Raw genomic sequence first — 12,556 nt, forward strand, 5'->3', positions numbered from 1 at the left:
GTAATTCATTATATCTGTAAGATAAAAATGCTTTTGTAGGGAAAGCTCAACAATTCATGAAAGCTGAGTATAATTTCTTTGGTGGATCCACAAAAGAGACCACTACATCTGATACAGGGAAAAATACCCAGAGTTACCCATACAAATGTCAAGAATTTTGATTTATTTTATGATCTATTTTACAGATCAAAATGACCAGAGGATAATAATCAGATAAGAAAACAACATCAGAAGGCTCAATTTCTGGCCCCTTTCTGCTGAGATAATAGTGTTCTTAGCTACAACAAATGATCCCTTTTCAGCTAACGTTGCTACTGATCACAGACATCATAAACTGGATTGACAATGCTAAACTGTGGTCCCAGACTTCCTCCTCTTGCTGTTGTCTTAAGCCAGACACCCTCACTGCCACCCTTCCCAGAAAATGGATCTGCCTTGTTCTCATAAAAATCAGTCTCCTGTACTGTATTTGACTAGTGAAGTCAAGGTAAAGTGACTGCTGTAGCTGCAAAAAATATTGGGAAAAGGGAACACGTCTCATAATATGGTATGTTTGCCCCAGCATGTGGACAAAATATTCTCAAGATACACATTAGCCAGGAAAAAGTCAAACACCCATCCACCAAGATTCCAAAGCAGAGCCAGGATGAGGGTCCAGACCCAGGTTCTAATCCATCCAACACCACTCAGGATCTACGTTCATGCTTCGCAGGTATTATACCTCTTGCTTTGCTGGCAGGAAGTTAGACTTACACTTTGCCTTAACTCTAGTATTCTATCAGTTCTAACACAGGTCATACAACTAATAGGGATTTTGAAGACACTTTCTTCCTGCAGTCTCAGATGCTGACAGGCCTTTAAACAAAGAAACACTAAAGTTAAAATCCAATGCACAATAAAATCTGGAAACAGCCCAAATACCTTTCAACCAGGAAACAGGCAAAAACTATGGTACAATGGGTTGTTGGAAACTGCAACTTTCAGAAAATGACATATAACAAAAACCAATTTTACCATGTGCTAATTGATATAAACAAGAGTGAAGTTCCTACAGTGTATTTCTGGTCACAAAAACATCACCATCATCCTTTACTGGATCATTCCAGTTCAGGTCATGGATGGCTAGAGCCTATTACATCAGCACAGGGCGAAAGATGGGAACCAGCCCTGGACAGGATGCCATTCCTTTGCAGGACACACTCACACATGCCGCCAGCCTCACTTGGACTGGGACCATTTAGGTATGCCAATGAACCTAAGATGGACAGCTTTGGGATGTGGGAGGAAAGTGGAATACCCAGAGGAAACTTACACAGACATGGGGAGAAAATGCAAACTCCACACAGATAGTGGAGGAATCAATATTTTTTATTTTCATCAACGTTATAATGAAACAATATTATTTGCAGACTTGCTGCGTACAGTGGAATACAGGAATGAACTACTGATGCATGCATCAACATAGAAGCCCCCCAAAAACATAACGCTGAGTGAAAAAAAAAAAAGCTCAAAAGGCTGCATACTGTATGAATTCATTTATATAACACACTCAAAAAGGCAAACATATAGGGACAGAAAACAGATCAGTGGTTGCCAGGGGCTGAAGGTAGGGGAGGAGCTTGACTACAATGGGGCACAGAGTAATTTTGCGGATAAAAGAATTATTCTATATCTTGGTTGTGGTAGTGGTGACATGATCAAAAACATTTGTCAAAACTCTCAGAACTGTACACCTAAAAGGGTGAATTGTACTACAGGTAAATTATACCTTAGTTTTTTTAATGAAAAATTCAATTCAATGAATAATACCTGCATTTATTTATTCAACAAATATTTATTGATCACTTACTATGCACCAGATACTCTTAAATGGTCATATATTTAAGCAAACCTAATCCCAAAGTATATAATGCATTGGAAATAATCTAAATTACTCTATGGATTCCTTAAACTTGATTTACAGCCAAAAATTCTGCATGAAGAACTTTAGTAGTGATGGGAAATGGCGGCAAGTAGTTTTTTTCACCCATAACTGACAAATTACTGAAGTTTGGTGTGAAGACATATTGCAACCAGTGGATTTGACACTCCCCAAGTACTGATTTAGAAAATCATTTTTAGGTGCTAATTGGCTGTGTGAAACTCACATTTTGGTGCAAGAAAGCTCAGAATTTCTGGTAGAAAGAACTAGGGAAGGGAGACAATGCGGAAGGGAGGTCAGGGCAGCCTGGAGTAGTGAGATGGAGAAAGTAGAGCACAGGCCTGAGGTCAAGAGATTTTGTTAGTGCTACTCTTGGCTTGGTCAAGGTCACTTTGCCTTTCAGGATTCAGTTTACTTAACCATTAAATGAATGAATTGGAAAGGTAGAAACAGCACTGACTGCACAATGCAGAGCTCTTCTGTTAGTAACATGTGTGACCTTGATCAGTCGGTTGGCCTCTCTGGACTTTGGTTTCTTACCGTATCAAATGAGATATTTAATGGTTGCATTGAAGATGTTGATGCCACTGAACTGTATAGAAATGGCTAAAATGGTAAATTTTATGTCATTTACATTTTACTATAATAAAATTTTAATGAAAAAGATTTAGACAAAATGGATTTGGGGGTAATGTAGTTTGATTTTTTTTCTCTTACTCTTGAGATAAAGTCCAAATTCCTTAACAAAGCCACCCATAGGGTATGCATGTTCTGGGAAGATATTTTTGGTGGGGCCTCTGTCTATAGAAACAGTTTGAGCCATCCCAAACCGGCATGTCAGCATCATTCCAGTGGCCCAATCTCATGAGATTATATGCAAAAAATACTGCACCTGCCAGAAGGAGCAATCTGTGTGCCAGACTACTATCCTAGGAACAGGGTCTGGCCCTGCAGCTCTAAGAGTCCCAGAGCTCCTTGGGTCATCTGTTCAACCCCCCACATGAGGTAGATTAGAGAGTACTCTGAGGGAGAGAAAGAGAGGTTCCATGCAAATCCCAGTCTGAGCTCTGGGTGGCCTGCCCAAATGGCACTGCCATAGCCAAATGGTCTGAAACACTGGAGGGAAACTTAGGAAATTTTGAGGAAGGCTCTCCAAAGCACAGGTCCCCTTGAGGCATGGGCCCAACAGGGAGGATGTAGGAACTTGCCCATGTTGAAGGATGGCACTTCTTGATTTAGTTTATAAACCCTGTCTTATTTGTCTCAAATATGCCCAGAAACTTCCCACACCTGGACTATGGTATTCAGATATGGTTTCTCTATTCAGAACACATGTTTCTCTCATTGCCTCAACATTCATTACTCCATTTACTTAACTAATCCCCATTCATCTAGGAAGTCTCCGCTTAGAAAACAATTCCTTCTAGAAGATTTCTCTGCCCCTTAGTTCTTGTTTTTGAGCCTGATAGGCTACATTTAAAGATGAATCTAGAATCTTGGAATCTGTTTTCTCTTTCCCAGTTCAATTCAACAGAATATTCAAAATAAAAGATAAAATCTCTCTGGAGTAGAATAAAAATTCTAAATCTGTTTCCTCCTTTCTAGAGGCTGGAGAGGAATGGATAATTCTGCATTCTGAATTCTCAGAGGAGAGGTATGCATACAGAAGAGGAAAGGCTGATATTAGCCCCTGACCAAGCTATCTTAAGCCTGCTCCTTGTGGTCTTATGCAACTTTTATTCATTCGTTAATTTATTCATTCATCCATCCTTTCAATCATTCAACAAACATTTATGACTCTTTATTGTATTCTAGGCAATAAGCTAGATCCAGAAGGAAAAAAGTCAAATAAGATGTGATTCCTTCAAAATGCTCATAGTCTACTGGGCATAACTCATTCTGAGATGTAGTTAATGGTGGTATGCCAGAGACTGTTGGAGAAACCTGCAGATGTGGCTGGAAGCTTTCCTGAAAATTTGCCGTGGTACAATGAGTGCACCATTTATGAGCACATGAATTCAGAAAACTATTGGTAGGAGAGCATGATGCTTCAAGGGTTAGACCATTCCTTTGCACTGGGAACAGAAGAGAGCACAAAAAAGAATTCCACTTTCTCACATGAGACTATTTCTATGCTTACTATTTTGTAATATTTCCTATAAGAGAACAGAATCCCAAATGAGAAGCAAAGAATTCTAATTGGAGGTCTTCATCATCAAGCTCCATGAATGAACAAGACTCTTAAGAAAAATAGTGACAAGGCTAGGTCTACAGGTCTTGAGTGTAGACAAACCTCTCAATCTGCCCCGCCAAAAACAGAGGGTGAGAGAGGGAGTATGGTGGTCTCCCTCTTTTGAAACAGCTCGATAGTTAAAGAAGAGAAACCTCACTTACATAGGTGCTAAGCAAACAGTGTGAATGATTTTTAAGATTAAGAGGTATTGCTTAATAATACTTCTGACTAATGTCTAACTCTACAATTGACTTTGGACTGGCAAAGAAAAGAGTTTATTCTCATATTTGCTCCAAATTTCCCTAAGAGAAGAATTTTAAAGCATTTGTTCTATGACTGATATTTCTACTTCTGTCCCTATATAAAATAACCAAGATAGGTTAACAAGCTGCTCCATGCTGGGAATGAACATTTTTTTGAGTCATTACTCCTTTTAGAATGGGATGAGGCCAGGCGTGGTGGCTCACGCCTGTAATCCCAACACTTTGGGAGGCCGAGGCAGGTGGATCGCCTGAGGTCAGGAGTTCGAGATCAGCCTGACCAACATGGAGAAACCCTGTCTTCACTAAAAATAAAAAATTAGTTGGGCATGCTGTAATCCATGTAATTACAGGTGACATGCCTGTAATCCCAGCTACTCAGGAGGCTGAGGCAGGAGAATGGCTTGAACCCAGGTTGCAGTGAGCCGAGATCATGCCACTGTACTCCAGCCTGGGTGATAGAGTGAGATTCTGTCTCAAAAAAAAAAAAAAAAAAGGAAAAAAAGAAAGAAAGTGATAAGAGCTATGACCTTCCTCTCCAGAAAAATGTCCATACACACAGTTTTCTACACAATCTTGGTGGATTCAGAGACCCATTAAGGTACATGAAACCTATCCATGTACCCTAGGGGAATCTGTGCTCCAGTAAACATTAAAAATGTAATTTGTTGTAAGAAATTATTTAGCTTTAGCTGCATCAATTAATTCATTTCCAGAAATATTGGACAACCATTCTCAGACTAGAGGTTGGTGGAAAAGTTCCAAGGCAGTGGTTGATGTTAATAGCTATAGAAATGGGCACAATTGCAGTATATATTAACCCTGTGACAGTGTGAACATTATTCCTTCTGGTTAGGGTGGCCAGATAAAATACAGGATACCCAGTGAAATTTGAAATTCAGATAAACAACAAGTAAGTTTTAGTACATTATGTCCTATGCAATTTGTAGAAGTATATTTGGGATATATTGGCATTATTTGTTATTTGTCTGAAATTCAGATTTAGGGCTGGGCATGGTGGCTCATGCCTATAATCTCAGCACTTTGGGAAGCCAAGATGGGACAATCGCCTGGGCCCAGGAGTTCAAGAACAGCCTGGGCAAACACAGCAAGACCCCATGTCTACAAAAAATTTTAAAATTAGCAAGGTGTTGTAGCGCATACCTGCAGTCCCAGCTACTGGGAAGGCTGAGGTGGGAGAATCGCATAAGCCTAATGAGTTGAGGCTGCGTTGAGCCATGATCACGCCACTCCCTTCCAGCGTAGGTGACAGAATGAGACCCTGGCTCAAAACAAAATAAAAGTAGATGAGATTCAAATTTAACTGAGCGTCCTGTATTTTGATTAGCTAAATCTGACAACTGTACTCCCGGCCAATTCTACTTTAGCAGGATTCCCCACCTAGAACTTGTTACACCTCTGTTCTCTTTGTGATCCTTTTGACAAAGGTCTTTCTTCTCCTTTATCTCTAGATGTATCTTAGTTTGATCCAGCACAGATGAATATCTAATAATAATTGTTTATCATCACTGACATTCAACATCACAGAAATAGTGAAATCCTGTGTGTCTGTACATGTACATGAATGTGAGAGAGAAAGGGCAAAGGAGAGAAATCACTCAGAAATAAGTTTAAGAATTATCATTTTGAGATAAACATGACTATTAGAAAATGAAGTCTAAACACCAGAGACTGCAGAAGGAGGTAGTAGTACAACTAGTACAAAATTTAAGATAAAGTGACTCCTGGGAACAAAATAGAAAAAAAAATCCTTGAGGTTTAGAGAGCCACTAACTCCTTGCCAAAGACAGTTAACTCTTTTTGAAAATCAGATGGTTTGAGAGAACTGCTAGTTGCTAATGTCATACACATTTCTTCTTTTTCTTTAAAAAATCTAAACTCTGATTTTGGTCAAGGCAGCAATGTTTCTGACTGAAACACACATTTCCCATCATCTCTTGCAGCTAGAGCAGTCATCTGACAAGCTCTGGCCAATGAGACATAAGTAGAAGATTGCTGAACATTTCTGGGTAACAGTTGCTTTCCTGATACAGGCGCTCCTTCTTGTTCCTGTCCAGAGTGCAGAAATAAGGCTGGGGGTGGAAGTGATCTTGAGATCATGAATCATCCATAAGCATGAAAGCCACATGCTAAGAATGGCAGATCAGGAAGGTAGAAGGAGTCTGGGACATGGAGAGCTGTGCTGGGCACTATGCTATGCTGCCTGATCCTCCTTCAGGAATCCACCACTAATCTCCACCACTGGGTCTGTTGATAGCTGGTGTCCCACGGCTATGAGCCCTCTCTGAGAATTGCCCTCAGCTGAAGACAGACACCCTACTCCAGGTCATGCCCCTTCCTGGCAGCCAGCCCACATCCAGTGACGAGTTAATGAGGAGTACAAAGACCTGCCACCTTGGTCCAACACTGAAAGATTCTGAAGGACCCACTTCACAGCTCCCTGCAGGTTTGGCTGAGGTCTTCTGACCATACCACAGCCCAAATTCTTCCTCTTATGCAATCCTGCTGCCTGCCCTTACCCTACAGGTTGTTGATCCCCGGTGCTCTCCCCAATAAACTTCATACGTGCAGTTGCCATGACAAAGTCTGCTTTCTAGGGAAACTTGACCTGCAACGACCACCTTGCACAGCCTCTATACCATCCTACCTCCTGATTTCTTGCTACATGAAAAGATTAAAATAAATTTTGGATAAGCTACAGAGCTGGATTTCTTATATATGTAGTCCAAAGCAATGTCTGTATAACACAGAGAGGTATTTTATATCATGAACTGTGAGTTTAAAAGTCTGAATTAAGGATTGATTCACAAGACTTAACATGGGTTGCTGAGGACAAATGTGATATAAGTGAAACTTCTGGGTTGACAAGGAAAATACTAATTCCCATCTGATTCCTGCTTTGGAATACGAAGATACAGAGAAACCATTCCCTAAAGCTGCAAGAAAAGGCAGGGCCTTGACATTTCTCACTGAAAGGGTAATGATGAACTACAATGAGACTTGGCTAGATTGAAACACAAATATTGGCTCTACCAAAGCTGGAAGCCCTCTTCAATGGATAGATGAAGGCACATGAGAGTTGGTTAGCGTGACCCAGAGTAAGCCACTCCAGCACTGGGGATTTAATGTTCAAATGTGAATTTGTGTTGCTATTATCAGACTCCTCAGACATCATTAGTTTTAGAACATTTTAATGACTAGAGATGTTGTATCAAGAGTATTTCATCATTGGTACCCTCCCAAAAGTCAACCCCACAAAACTAAAAGCAAATGAAAAAAAAAAAAAAAAAAAAAAAAAAAAAAAAAAAAACCTTGAAATGAATCAAATGCAAAAATGGAAACAAATAGTTTCCTTTTCTTCCCAGTGAATGGAAAAGGTGGTTAAGTACATGCTTGATTATCATAAAATTTGAGGAAAATGAATTCTAGGTGAAATTAATAGCGAATTCAGATCTCTTGAGACTATAGAACACCTGAAACTAGTATTCTGTCTAGTGTCTCAGATACATTATATCTACGTTGTTTAAGGCAAAGCCCAGCAAATGTAAAACCAGGTAAATGCTAAGGCAGTCCTGAAGGTTTAATCAATCTTCACCCATGACTATTGCATCATTACTGGTAGATTATTGCCTTCTTTTTCTGGGTTTTAAAATGAGTACAGTCAACTCTTCAAATAAAACAGTCATTGACATGAAAATGAGAAATGTGTACTTGTTCCATATAGCTTTTGACTTCAATGATATTTCCCAAAGTAATTTAAATCTAATGACTTCTCAAATATTTGCTTGTCTTGAGACTAGGGCAATGACAGGAGAAGTACATCTGTCATATCATGAAAGTCCTAGAAAAAGGAGTAAATCAAGTTTTGTGTACCTGGAATTTTTAGCTATCTTTTCTTTCATGTGTTTGCTTTATACAGACCTGCACTATATTGAAAATGGCCACATTTGGCACAGTGACAGCAGTCCTTCAATTCATTATGGTTATATAATTAAGAGTATAAGTCACATTATGCTCAGGCCAATATGTTGATCCAGAGACCTCCAAAGATCGTTCAAGGGCAGAAAGAAAGGAGATTGCTGAAAAGTTAGATATTTGTGGAATCTCTTGGGTCTAGTGTTCCAAAGCACGGGGCATCTTCCCTCCTTAGGATGTGTGACTTCCTTTTGTGCTTAGTAATAGAATCCAGATTTTATTCATGCCAACAATGCAAACAACAACAACAACGAAACAACAAATATACTTCTTGGTTTCCCTTCTAACCAGCAATGATCACGTGATGTAGTTCTAAGAAGGAGTTTGGGAGATTTTAGGATGGGGAATTGACCCTTTTAGCCAAGGGCCATATCTATATCTGATTTGCAGATGTGTTTCGTTTGGCCCATAGACTTAAAACAAAACAAAACAACAACAACAACAACAAAAAACCAGATAAATTCCCATAAAAAGTTCAGGTTTCTAGATTTCTGAAAAAGTCATGAGATGAGTGGTTTCGCACTCTTATGTTGCAACAACATGCTGAAACTCACTAACAACACAGTTTCTGCTTCTTCCTATTGTCCTACTGTCTTATTATTATTATTTTTTTTTTCTTGAGATGAAATTTTGCTCTTGTCGCCCAGGCTGGAGTGCAGTGGTGTGATCTCAGCTCACTGCAACTTCTGCCTCCTGGATTCAAGTGATTCTCCTGCCTCAGCCTCCCTAGTAGCTGGAATTACAGGCGTGCGCCACCACATCGGGCTAATTTTTGTATTTTTAGTAGAGACGAGGTTTCACCATGTTGGCCAGGCTGGTCTCGAACTCCTGACCTCAGGTGATCTGCCTGCCTTGGCCTCCCAAAGTGCTGGGATTACAGGCATGCGCCATAACTTCCAGCCTCTACCTATTGTCTTATCCTAGCCCGCTTCACTTTTTTGCTTCACCTGCTTCACCCCATAAGCATTTGTATTGCAAACCCTACCTTAAACCACAATCTGTGTCTCTCTCACTCTTCTTTCCTTTACTGTGTCATATATCATGTTTTATCTGTCCATGATTCAGCCCTGGGTGATGGAAGAGTTCCCAAACTCACACAGTTATCAGAGCTGCATAAATTACCATTCCCAAAAAGGCTCTCAAAGCTAGAGCACGTGTCAGTAAATGGATAGATTATTATTCATTAACTTTAATTTTTTTTGTTACTGGTGCTAAATTTGGATCACAGGTCATATTTCAAGGTGAGGTGGGCAACGTGAAGTTTAAAGGTATTATACTGCTCATCTGATCTTGAGGGTTAGAACTGGGCGCAGTGCAGTGGCTCATGCCTGTAATCCCAGCACTTTGGGAAGCCAAGGTGGGAGGATTACTTGAGCCCAGGAGTTCGAGACAAGCCTTGGTGACATAGTGAGACCCTGACTCTAAAAAACAAAACAAAACAAAACAAAAACCAATTAGCTGGGTATGCTAGTATGTACCTGTAGGCCTAGCTACTCAGGAAGCTAAAGCAGATCACTAGAGCCTAGGAGCTTGAGGCTGCAATGAGGTATGATCACATCACTGCACTGCAGCCTGGGTGACACAGCAAGACCCTATTTCAACTTTTTTTAAAAAGGAAAAAGTTAGAACAGTGTAATGAGGCAAAACTCAAGGAGTATTTACTACATTATTTTGTCTAAGGCAGTGCTAGGGGGCATGTAATAGGGAGATAGGTTGTCCTCACTTTTATGTTATAGGCCAATTCACTTTTTCATTCTAAGTTTATGATTTTATCACTTATCTACTTGATAAAATATATCTTCATTATCTTTATTTTCCTTACTCACATCATTCTTGGAGATTGAGTGCCACAAAGTATGTCCATTGAATAAAGTAGTACCTGCTTCATAAACTTCCCTAAGTTGAGTTTTAAAGGATCCCACTACCCTAGCTGTGCATTCTAGGGTTTCAGAATTGGGCCATTAGTCTACCTGTAATGTTCATGATCTTAGAAAATTCTACTGTCCCACTTCTTAACCTTTACCATCTTGAAATGAGAAAACCTACCACCTCCTTTCATTATAGGGTAGCCTCTGTCCAATGGAACTCTTGCTTTCCATCAGCCTAGATGCCCTTCCTGACACTTTTTCCAGGGCTGCTGTAGCTTTCTTGAATTTCAATAACCAGAGATACACACAGTTTTATTGCAGAAATCTTTATTTCTTTTGAATGATGTTCAATATCTGGCTGACCATTTGAGCTGTGGTGCCATATTGGAGTAGCATCCTGGAATGGCTCCAGTCCCTCCTTTGGTCATAACCAATCATACAGAGCAATTCCTTTTGTGCATAGATTTTTGATTATTTATTAACTTTTAATATTGTTTATTTGTCATTTAAACACTGTATCACTGACATAGTATAGTGATTCTAAACTGCACTTCTCATGCAAAAGCATTAGCAGTATCTAGAAACTTGTTAAAAATGTACATTATCAGTCCTCACCCCAGATCTACTTAATCAGAAACCCTGTGGGTAGGGTCTAAGAATTTTGTTTTTGATGTAGATGATTCTGGTACACACTCAAGTTTGAAACCCACTGACATGGTGTTTTGTAAGTGAATAAGATGTAGTGATAGAAAAATTCATAGAAAGGAAAGATTTTACTTAGAATTAGAAAAAAATGGAATGTAAAGGAATGGAATATCAAGAATATCTTGTATTTCCTTTTGTTTGTTTGGATATATGGCTATTCATGCAATCACTGGCAATGTGTACAAGGGGTCAATTGCTCGCATTTAAAATTATGTTATCTAGGCTTGATGATCTAAGTAAAATTAGCAAAGGGAAAGAAATAAATTTGAGAATGGAGAAGTAATTTAATATGAGAAGAAATGTAAATATTTATACATGCATGTATTAGCAGAAAGAGGAAAGAGCCCCCAAAGGAAAAGAAATGTAACAGAATATTGATGTAGACCCTATTAATAGGTGAGGGTAATTCTCCAGTTCAAAGGTAAATCAGCAGAGATGCCAGCAGAAGTAGTGGGCGGATTCTGAGAATGAGTGCTCTTATTCATTTAACAAGTGACTGCTGAGCACCTACTCTGCACCAGATATTGTTCTAAGGGCCAGGATACAATGATGGACAAGACAGAACTTAGTCTAGTGGAGGTCATAAACTGTTGAACAGCCAATGGCAATACGGTGTGATGGAAGCCACATTAGGGGAGGAGCAAGGTAGCTGTGGAAGCTCAGAGGAGAGATGCCGGATGCTGAACTGAGATTTGGGAGATGGGAATCTTGGTAATGGCCATTACGATGTTTAGAGTAGAGATCTATTGTAGAAGAAAACTGGAAGAAATTAGTAAACTACTTCTCTGGGGCTCATTTCTAATTATATCTCTGAGGTGAGAAGCATTAGTCTCAGTTTGGGGTTTTAATAGAAAATGTGTGTGTGATGAGGCCATACAACAGAAGGGAGTGATCTTGGGCTACGGAAATCCAAATTCCTGGCAGAAGCACAGGACTGGGTCTAGATCCTGCTTTGAAACTAAATTTCGAATCTTAGGAAGCACAAGCAATCATAACATTGGGGAGAGGGATCTAGCTAAAAGGAAATAATTTTTTTCAAATCTTTGAAAACAGAAAACCTGAATACTCTTTCTAATTTGGGGTTTTAATAGAACATGTGTGTGTGATGAAGCCGTACAACAGAGGGGAGTGATCTTGGGCTATGGAAATCCAAATTCCTGGCAGAAGCACAGGACTGGGTCTAGATCTCTCTTTGAAACTAAGTTTCTAATCTTAGGAAGCACAAGCAATCATAACACTGGGGAGAGGGATCTAGCTAAAAGAAAATAATTTTTTTTTTAATCTTTGAAAACAGAAAACCTGAATACTCTTTCTAATGCAATAGCTTTTGGTACTTTGAAATTCTCTTAGGATGAATTCTTAAGCATCAATAGCTATGAGAATATATTAGGACCATGTTTTGGGACCCCTTGTTAGTAGAAACTTTCATCAGTGGGCCATTATTGGTATAGCTGCAGATGGCAGATAGAATTCCAACAGAGAGATAAGCACATAAAAGAAAGAAAATAAAGGGGGAAGGGAAGATAGCTTGGATTTTATTTTAATTTTTTAGTTTTGGTATTTTTATTTATTT

Source organism: Rhinopithecus bieti, unplaced genomic scaffold (genome assembly GCF_001698545.2).
Source record: "Rhinopithecus bieti isolate Rb0 unplaced genomic scaffold, ASM169854v2 scaffold_7308, whole genome shotgun sequence".
NCBI classification, from domain to species: Eukaryota; Metazoa; Chordata; class Mammalia; order Primates; family Cercopithecidae; genus Rhinopithecus; species Rhinopithecus bieti.